The following is an 8,710-nucleotide window of genomic DNA, read 5'->3' as shown; positions in this document are numbered from 1 at the left end:
CAGAGAAGTGAAGCTGTTTTCTGTCACATACGCACTGGTTTACAGAGGGGGCGGGGCTTGATGAGGCAAGGTGAGACTTTTTTATAACTGAATTTTTTTTCATAATTTACACTTTATTGAAGCGGTAAGCCTGCAGTAAGACCATTGGTGAGTGAAAATTGAAAAAAAAAAAGTCAAGCTTTTTACTTTCATTCCAAGGTAAGGCTATAGTAGGACCATCACTGACAACAACATCGATTTTTTTTTGTTGTTTTTAACTCATTTGCACTTTATTGGAGTGGTAAGACTGTAGCAAGACCATCAGTGTCAAATAATTAGAATTTTTTTTTTTTAATATATGCAGTTTATGGAAGCAGTAAAGGACCATCAGTGACAAAAAAATTGAAATTGTTTTTTGTAATAATTTGCACTTTATTGAAGCGGTACAGGCTACAGAAAGACCATTAGTAACAAAAATTGAAAAAAATTCTTTTTAAATATTTTTCACTTTATTGAAGGAGAAATGCTATAGTAAGACCACTGGTGAGTGAAAATTAAAAAAAAAAAATGTCATGATTTTGACTTTCATTCAAAGATGAGGCTATCGTAAGACCTTCAGTAACAAAAAAATTGAAAACAATTTGGAGCGGTAAGACTATAGTAAGACCATCAGTGACAAAAACATTTAAAAAAATGTCATTATTTTGACTTTCATTGGAAGGTCCGGTTATAGTCAGACCTTCAGGGACCAAAAATTTGCCTTTGGAGGTGACGATAAGCAGTAAGACCAACAGTGGCAAAAAAAATGAAAGAATTTTTTTTTCATAATTTGCACTTTATTGAAGCAGTAAGACCGTGGTTGAGTGAAAATTGAAAAAAAAAAAACTTTCCGTCGTGAGACAGGTTAGTTTTACCTACTGATAATGTGTTGTTGTAATAGTAATGGAAAAGGATTACTACTGCAACAACACATCATCAGTAGGGTAAACTACCTGTCTCACCACGAAAAAATTTAAATTGTTTTTTTTTTTTCATAATTTGCACTTTATTGAAGGGGAAAGGCTGTAGGAAGACCATCGTGACAAAAAACTGAAAAAAATGTCATGACAGATAGATAGATAGATACATAGATAGATAGATAAAAACTTTATAATCTCCCAAGGGAGAAATTCAGGTGTCCAGCAGCACAACAAATCATCACATGGCAAATAATAAATAACAACAGTACAATAAATATTTTGATTTTGACTTTCATTCGAAGGCAAGGCTCTTGTAAGACCATCAGTGACCAAACAATTAAAAAAAATCAGAATTCACACTTTATTGAAGCGGTAAGGCGATAGTGACATTAGTGACAAAAAAAATTGAAAAAAAAAAATTCATGATTGTGACATTGATTCGAAGGTAAAGCTTTACAACAGCCTTATGCTTCAATAAAGTGCAAATTTACGGAGCTCCGGACATGACATGGTAAAAAAAAAAAATTAATTGTGGCCACGATTACTAATTCGTTCCCACGAATTAGTTCTATCATTCATATACTGAACAGTTCAGTAAAGTTGGCAGCATATTGACAGATACGGACTTTCAGTCTCAATAACTCTTTAACAAAATGTCAGTAACATACAAAGGGCGCTGCATCCCATCGTTGTGAGGTGGACGATATGCTATAAGTTCATTTTTATTAAAAATATCTGTCTATCAAGCAGCAGAAACAATATTGATTTCAATCAGCACCCGGTAGTGCTGCGGGCTTCAGGGACCGTCTACAATTTACAAGACGCAGCAACAGTGAAGACAAATAGCTCAAAAAAAACAACAAAAAAACCCAACAACTAAAACAACAACAACAAAAAAAAAACGTAATACACCACTGGGATTTACTACAGTGTCACCATAATCGCTACAACCTTCATTTGTCTCCTATCAAATTTATTGGATATGGTGTTTGTCTTCACTGTTGCTGCGTCTTGTAAAATGTAGACGGTCCCTGAAGCCCGCAGCACTACCGGGGTGCTGATTGAAATCAATATTGTTCTGCTGCTTGATAGACAGATATTTTAATAAAAATGAACTTATAGCATATCGTCCACCTCACAACGATGGATGCAGGCGCCCTTTGTATGTTACTGACATTTTGTTAAAGAGTTATTGAGACTGAAAGTCCGTATCTGTCAATATGCTGCCAACTTTACTGAACTGTTCAGTATATGAATGATAGAACTAATTCGTGGGAACGAATTAGTAATTCGTGCGCACGATTTAATTTTTTTTTTACCATGTCATGTCCGGGGCTCCGTACAAATTAGTAAAAAAAAAAAAAATATTTGTTTTCAACTTCGATGGTCTTACTATAGCCTTACTGCTTCAACAACGTGCAAATATGAAAAAATGATTTTTTTTTTTAACTTTGTTGTCACTGATCGTCTCACTATAGTAAGAAAAAACAGGAACATTTTAGCTATAGCCTTACCGCTTCCATAAAGCGCAAATTATTTAAAAACAAAAGTGATGTTTTTGGTCACTGATGGTCTTACTGCTTCATAAAGTGCAAATTATGAAAAAAAAAAAGTTTTTTCAATTTTTTTTGTCACTGATGGTCTTACAAGAGCCTTAGCTTTAAATTAAAGTCAAAATCAAGATTTTTTTTTTCAATTTCACTGACAGATGGTTTTCGTATAGCCTTACCGTCGAATGAAAGTCAAAATCATGAAAAAAATGTTTTTCAGTTTTCACTCACTGATGGTCTTTCCTACCACTTCAATAAGTGCAAATTATGAAAAAAAATAAATAAAATTTTGTCATTGATGGCTTTACCTTCAAATGAAAGTCAAAATCATGAAAAAAAATGCAATTTTTTTGTCACTTAGGGTCTTATCGCCTTATCGCTCCAATAACATGCAATTAGTTAAAAAAACATTTTTTTTCTTTTTTTTTTTTTTTTGTCTTTTGATGGTCTTACTACAGCCTGACCGCTTAAATACAGTGCAAATTATTAAGAAAAAAAAATTCAGCTTTTCACACTGATGGTCTTACTATAGCCTTGCCGCTTCAATAAATTGCAAATTATGAAAAGAAAAAAACTTTTTCGATTACTTACTATAGCCTTACCGTCGAATGAAAGTCAAAATCATGAAAAAAATAAATTTCCAATTTTCACTGACTGATGGTCTTACTACAGCCTTACCGCTTCAATGAAGTGCAAATTATGAAAAAAAAGATACATTTTTTGTCATGATGGTAAGTAGTAAGAACATCAGTGACAACAAAATTGAAAAAAAAATCATACATTTTTTTCTGAATTTCTCCTTTAATCAGGAGGATGAGGAAGAGGAGGTGCAGGGGGCTGAGGAAGATGAGCTCCTCCTCCTCCTCCTCCTCCTCCTCCTCCTCCTCCACACTGCACGGACGACACCCTGCACTGCCACTCGTTACCAGAGCTTCAGGACACGGATCAGAACGAGGCTGCGGGAAGGTCACAATGTTCCAGAAGGAAACTGGAATCGTACACAGCGAGGGATCCTGTTCCTGGAGGTACAGTTCAAACACTGTCTTCTGGACGAGGAAACGGCGTCTTCTGGAAGACGAAACTGTCTTCTGGACGAGGAAACACAATCTTCTAGAAGAGGAAACTGTCTTCTGACGAGGAACTACTGTTTTCTGGGAGAGGAAATACTGTCCTCTACAAGAGGAAGCTGTCTTCTGGAAGAGGAGACTGTCTTCTGGAAGAGGGAAACGCTGTCTTCTACAACAGGAAACACTGTCCATGTCCACTGAGAGGAACCTGGACTTACTTTAGACCAGGACCAGAACTCCAGAGAGGAACCTTGAGTGATTTTGGCGCAGGAACCTCGCTCTGAAGTGAGAACATGTTGACTCAGAGGCCACAGAGAAGCAGGCAGTCCTTTAACCAGCTTTCATTTTATTGTAGAAGAAACATTCAGTGTTTTGGTTCAACGTGACACAGAAAAAAAATAATTGATGGATGGGGGAGGGGGGGGGCACCCAGGGGAGGGATCTGTCACCTGACACTGGGGGGAGGGATCTGTCACCAGGGGTATCCTTCTGATATGGAGGGGGGGGTCTGCATTGAAACCGACTGTATGCAGCTGACTAAACTGACTGTGGGTGTGGGGGGGGGGGGGGGGGGGGGGGGTTGTCTTCTAGAACCACAGGGGGTTGCTTCCTAACACTGGGGGGGTCTGTTTGCTTCCTGACAGTGTGTGGGGGGGGGTCTGTTTCTTCCTGACACTGGAGGGCGGGATTTTTTTGATTCCTGACACTAGGGGGCGGGGTCTGTGCTTCCTGACACTAGGGGGCGGGGTCTGTGCTTCCTGACACTGGGGGGCGGGGTCTGTGCTTCCTGACACTGGGGGGCGGGGTCTCCCTTAAACAGGACAAGACAAAGTTGAAGAACAAACATAAATACCAAATAACAACTATAGTGTTCATTTGGGGTTTCCATGGCAAGATCAGAAAATGGCACATTACTATTGCATTGTGGGTAAATACAGTGTCTACAGTGTTAGCTTCATGCTGCTTTGGACAACAGGCCGTCAGCACCGAGCTGTCCCAGCTGGAGGTCCAGCTCCTCCAAGGGTGAGACTGTTAAAGCCAGAGGTTACAGATGTGGAGTGAAGAGAGCCAGCAGTCAGTCCCACGTCTGCTGGACCTGTGTGTGTGTGTGTGTGTGTGTGTGTGTGTGTGTGTGTGTGTGGGTGTGTGTGTGTGTGTGTGCATTCTTGTACATACTGAATAGTGAGGACCAATTTTAAACCATCAGACTGAGGACATTTTTGCCGGTCCTCACTTTCCTGACAGACCAGCAGGGCTGATTAAAACTTGTCCTTTTCTGTCATTTTTATCATACTTGGGCAGAGCGGTGACTGCAGAGATCATCTTTGAACATAATTATCTGGTTTAAGGGGGCGCAGCAGTGGGGGGCGACAGACAACGGGGACCTAAAACCAGAGATTGACCGCAGACGAGCCCTGGCAGCATCTGCTCTGCAGTCCCTCTGGAATCCACTCTGGCGGCACCAGACCATCCCACGCACGACGACGCTCCGGATTTACACCCTGGCCGTACTCTCCGTCCTGCTTTATGGCTCAGAAACGTGGCCCCTCAACGACACTCTGGCCTCAAGAATCGATGGCTTTGATAGCAGGGCTCTGAGAACCATCGGGAACATCAGGTGGCCTCAGCGAGTTTCCAATGAAGTGCTCAGAGCCGCACAGGCCAGCCCCGAGCATCTTCCCTGGTCGCACAACGCCGCCCTGCTGGCTGGGCCACGTCCTTCGTCGACCCCCAGAACATCCGACACGAGCCGTTCTCCAGTTTGACCCAAAGGCCTCAGGCTGGAGACGACCACGAGGGAAGCCCCGGACCGATTGTTCACCTGGTCGGCTCAACGCACCGGGACGGGATACCCTGACCCTCCTGGAGCACTAAGCAGCGAGGGGGGGGGGGGGGGGGGGCAGTAGTGGCATTAAAACCAACCTGAGGACCTGCTGGAAGAGTCAAGCCGTGGACTCTCTGCCGTGGAGCTTCTCTCATTTGGGATTCGAACCTTGTGGCCAAATGGATCCACTGGATTATTCTCCACAGAGCTGCGGGACTTTGTGGATCCATCACGGACCAGAGACTGTAGCGGACTGACGGGACCAGAGGCTGTAGGAGGACGGGGGTTGTGAGTACTGACCTGCTGCCGCCACACAGTCGCTCTCCTGGGGGGGCGAGCGCCTCGGACTTTCAGGAACTTTGGGAACATTCAGTTTAGTGCTTCGCTGACTGCGGTCCATCTTTTGAGCTCAGTCTTATGTTTCCTGTCGTCTGTTAATCAGCCCTGCTGATAGGACTAAATCCACCTCTGACCTTATTTAAGCGGAGTGAAAAGATGGCCTAGGAAAAGACAGGTGGACTGTTTCAGGGTGAAGACCTGATTTAAGGGCTGGGGCTCGGTTTAGGTCAGGTTTAGGGTTTGGGTTTGGCTTAGGCATTTATTTTGATGGTTAGGGTTAGGGAAATACATTATGTCAATGGATGTCCTCCAATTATAGAAGTACAAGAGTGTGTGTGTGTGTGTGTGTGTGTGTGTGTGTGTGTGTGTGTGTGTGTGTGTGTGTCCACTTGGCGCTGCCGCAGACAGTTCCAGTTGGTTCTCCAGTCAGGACTTCGACTAGGACCAGGATTAAAACCAGGACCACAATCAGGACCAGGACCAGGACCGCTATCAGGATCAGGACCAGGAGCAGGACCACAATCGGGATCAGGATTAGGACCAGTATCGGGACTCCACTGAATCTTGAGAATCATTCCTGAAAAGAAAGATTTCAAATATCATTCAAATGAAAAAAACAGCGGAGAAGAAACCAGTGAAGCAGTTCCTGCTGATCCAGTCTGGTCCCCTGGTCCAGGGGGTCCAGGAGGTCCAGGTGTTAAGGGTTAAGGGGGGTCGGGGGGGGGGGGGCGTCCAGGGGGGTCCACCTCCCTGAACTTCACCGTTTGACAGCAGATCATATTAGATCAAATCAATGTAACTTTTTTTGTGGAGCAAGTTCATATTAGAAACAACATGAAGCCACACCATCATAATCAGGCGCACACACACACACACACACACACACACACACACACACACACACACACACACACACACACGCATGCATACATGCACAACGTGCGAACTCGTACGCAATCATGCACGGACGCATGCGTGTGCACTGTGGCCATTCACACTGAGAGAGGTACCCTGCTCCGCTAGACTGGGAGACCCCCCATACCAAGGTGGGGAGCCCCCAGCTGGGACAGGAGGACCCGAGGACCCCCCTCAGGAAACACTGGAGTTAAGTGACCAAAAACTTTGAATGATATGATCAATGAGATGAGAAATGCTTATAAGATCGGGTTAAAAAGTAAAAGTACATCATAAAATAAATAACAATGAAGAAAGAAAAATGTAGGCGGTCAACGTAAAGCCTGAATAAAAAGGTGTGTTTTTAACCTTTCTTTAAAAGTCTGGACAGTGTCTGCGGTCCTGAGGTTCTCCGGCAGGCTGTTCCACAGGCGGGGCCGTAGTGGCCAAAGACCCTCGCCATGGGTCTTGGATCTGGTTCTGGTCTGGATAATAAGTCGATGCCAGAGGACCTCAGGGTCCACGAGAGTCCATATGGTAAAAACCATTGACTGTATTAAAGATGGGCGGAGCTACAGCGTTCCGAAATCCCATTTTGAGGATTGGAGCAGGTCGTCTCCATACTGCACTCTGTAAACCAGATGTGATGTGACTGATCCAGCCTGTCACATGACCACACGTGGACAGAGGAGGAGCTGTGATTGGCTGATTTATGCACAAATTCAACTCCTAAAATCAAATCAACAGATGATTGATGTGAAAATCAGAGGCTGGTCAAGACGACTCGGTTGTAGAAACGAGTGACAGAGACCAGAACCTGTTCTGAAACCAGGAGCTTTATATGTCTAGCTGCAATCGGCAGTTCTGAACAGGTTCCAATGAGACTCAGGCTCTTTTTGAAAACAACACCAACGCCCCCTGCTGGAATTTCCCCAGTATTACAGCTTTTCTGCCCTTCCTCATTGAATTCGTTTTTCACCAGAGGGGGTTAGACGTTGCTAAAAACGGATCAGCTAAGTAAGAAGCAGCGAGAACGTTAAGACATTTAAAAGCTAATAAAAGAACCTTGAAATCCATCCTGAAGGACGGGGAGCCAAAGCGCCAAAGTGCCCCCCTCCCAGAGCCGTGTCAGGACTTCGAACTGGTGAAATGTGATGGTTGGGTGATGGCTGGGTAATGGACGGATGGGCGGATGATGGCTGCGTGATGGGTGGCTGATGAGTGGGTGATGGGTTGGACATTTGGGTGATGGTTGGATGATAGTTGGGTGATGTTGGGTGATGGTTGGGTGATGGGTGGATGACAGTTGGGTGATGGGTGGATGACGGTTGGGTGACGGTTGGGTGATGGGTGGATGAGGTGGGTGATGGGTGGATGACGGTTGGGTGATGGTTGGGTGATGGGTGGATGACGGTTGGGTGATGGTTGGGTGATGGGTGGATGACGGTTGGGTGATGGGTGGATGATGGTTGGGTGATGGTTGGGTGATGGGCGGGATGGCTGGGTGGGTGGCTGATGAGTGGGTGATGGGTTGATGACATTTGGGTGATGGTTGGATGATAGTTGGGTGATGTTGGGTGATGGTTGGGTGATGGGTGGATGACGGTTGGGTGATGGGTGGATGATGGTTGGGTGATGTTGGGTGATGGTTGGGTGATGGGTGGATGACAGTTGGGTGATGGGTGGATGACGGTTGGGTGACGGTTGGGATGGGTGGATGATGGTGGGTGATGGGTGGATGATGGTTGGGTGATGGGTGGATGACGGTTGGGTGATGGTTGGTGATGGGTGGATGACGGTTGGGTGATGGTTGGGTGATGGGTGGATGACGGTTGGGTGATGGTTGGGTGATGGGTGGATGACGGTTGGGTGATGGGTGGATGATGGTTGGGTGATGGTTGGGCAGCGGGTGGATGATGGGTGGATGATGGTGGATGACGGTTGGGTGATGGGTGGATAACGGGTGGATGATGGGTGGATGACGGTTGGGTGATGGTTGGGTAGCGGATGGATGATGGGTGGATGATGGGTAGATGACGGGTGGATGTTTTCACGGCCTGAACAGACGGTGCCATGCAGACTAGTAGCAGAGCTTTC

This window comes from Salarias fasciatus, chromosome 9, assembly GCF_902148845.1.
Source record: "Salarias fasciatus chromosome 9, fSalaFa1.1, whole genome shotgun sequence".
Lineage (NCBI taxonomy): Eukaryota > Metazoa > Chordata > Actinopteri > Blenniiformes > Blenniidae > Salarias > Salarias fasciatus.
Note: the sequence above shows the minus strand (reverse complement) of the source record.